Source organism: Orycteropus afer, unplaced genomic scaffold (assembly GCF_000298275.1).
Source record: "Orycteropus afer afer isolate SDZICR_OR568_19922 unplaced genomic scaffold, OryAfe1.0 scaffold00370, whole genome shotgun sequence".
NCBI lineage: Eukaryota > Metazoa > Chordata > Mammalia > Tubulidentata > Orycteropodidae > Orycteropus > Orycteropus afer.
The window spans coordinates 3,185,477-3,187,677 of record NW_006921957.1 but is presented as its reverse complement, the minus strand read 5'-3'; the positions used below and the strand labels follow the sequence as shown (position 1 = coordinate 3,187,677).

The window sequence follows — 2,201 nt, the reverse complement described above, 5'->3', positions numbered from 1 at the left end:
GACATCAAGAACATCATCCATGAAGAAAGCAAGAGGTCATTAAAAAGACAGGAAAGGAAGAAAAGACCAAAATGAATGTCAGAAGAGACTCTGAAACTTGTCCTTGAGTGGAGTGTAGCTAAAGCAAATGGAAGAAGTTACAAGATCAAAGAGCTGAACAGATTTCAAAGAGCAGCTCGAGAAGACAGTCAATTATTATAATGAAATGTGCAAAAACCTGGAGGTGGAAAACCAGAAGGGAAGAATATGCTCAGCATTTCTCAAGCTTAAAGAATTGAGGGAAAATTTCAGCCTCAAATTGCAATATTGAAAGATTCCATGGGCAATATGTTCAGTGATGCAGGAAATATCAAAAGAAGATGGATGGAATACACAGAATCACTATACCAAAAAGAATTGATAGATGATCCTCTATTTCAGGATGTGGCATATGATCAAGAACCAGTGGTATTGAAAGAAGAAGTCAAAACTACACTGAAGGAATTGGTGAAAAACAAGGCTCTGAGAATTGACAGAATACCCACTTAGATGTTTCAACAAATGGATGCTGCACTGGAGGCACTAACTCATCTATGCCAAGAGATTTGGAAGACAGCTACCTGGCCAACTGACTGGAAGAGATCCTTATTTGTACCCATTTCAAAGACAGGTGATCCCATAGAATGTGAAAATTATCAAACAATATCATTAATATCACATGCAAGTAAAATCTTCTGAAGATAATTCAGAAATGGTTGCACCAGTATATACACAGAACTTCCAGAAATGCAAGCTGGATTCAGAATGGGGTGTAGTGTAAGGGATATCATAGCTAATGTCAGATGGATTTTAGCTCAAAGCAAAGAATACCAGAAAGGTGTTTACTTGTGTTTTATTAACTATGGAAAGGCATTCGACTGTGTGGATCATAACAAATTGTGGATAACATTGAGAAGAATGGGAATTCCAGAACACTTAATTGTACTCATGAGGAACCTATACATAGATCAAAAGGCTGTTGTTTGAACAGAACAAGGGGATATTGCATGGTTTAAAATCAGGAAAGGAGTGTGTCAGGATTGTATCCTTTCACCATACTTGTTCAATCTGTATGCTGAGCAAATAACCTGAGAAGTTGGACTACATGAAGAAGAACATGGCATCAGGATTGTGGGAAGGCTCATTAACCTGAGATACACAGATGACACAACTTTGCTTGCTGAAAGTGAGGATGACTTGAAGCACTTACTTATGAAAATTAAAGACTGCAGTATGGATTACACCTCAATGTAAACAAACAAACAAAAAAAAAAGATCCTGACAATTAGACCAATAAGCAGCATCACAATACATGGAGAAAAGATTGAAGTTGTCAAAGACTTCATATTGCTTGGTTCTACAATCAACAAAAATGGAAGCAGCAGTCAAGACATCAAAAGACATATTGATTGCAATGGGCAAAATTGTTGCAAAAGACCTCTTTCAAGTGCTGTAGTGCAAAGATGTCTCCTTGAAGATTAAGATGCTCCTGACCCAAGCCTTGGTATTTTCAATCGCCTCATATGCGTATGAGAGCTGGACAGTGAATAAGGAAGACCGAAGAAGAGTTGATGCTTTTCAGTTGTGGTGTTGGCGAAGAATGCTGAAAGTACTGTGGACTGCTGAAAGAACTGACAAGTCTGTCCTGGAAGAAGTGCAGCCAGAATGCTCTTTGGAAGTGAGAATGGCCAGACTTCAGCTCACCTACTTTGGTCATGTTCTCAGAAGGGACCATTCTCTGGGAAAGGATGTCATGCTTGGTAAAGTGGAGGGTCAATGAAAGAGGGGAAGGCCCTCAACAAGCTGCATTGACACAGTGGCTGCAATGATGGGCTTAGGTATAGCAAGAATTGTGAGACTAGCACAGGACTAGGCAGTGTTTCGTTCTGCTGTACATAGGGTGGCTATGAGTCAGAGATGACTTGATGGCACCTAACAACAAACAACAACAAACCAAACCAAACCAAACTGACTGCCGTCGAGTCGATTCCAACTCATAGCAACCCCCTTTGGGTTTCCGAGGTGGTAAATCTTTACAGAAGGAAATTGCCCAGTCTTCCTTCTGCAGAGCGGCTGGTAGGTTTGAACCACCAACCTTCTTTAGTGACTCCTGTTGTTGTTGTTGTTGTTGTTGTTGTTATATGCCGTCGAGTCAGACCCAACTCATAGTGACCCCTCCTTGG

At 40.4% G+C, this 2,201-nt stretch overlaps 1 protein-coding gene across 1 annotated transcript in view; it reads left to right on the top strand.

Annotated features, from left to right (window-relative positions):
- The window catches only part of ZSWIM5 (zinc finger SWIM-type containing 5), a gene marked incomplete at its 5' end in the record, with an annotated part of 98,764 nt that overhangs the window by 71,106 nt on the left and 25,457 nt on the right, over positions 1-2,201 (top strand). The window lies entirely within an intron of this gene.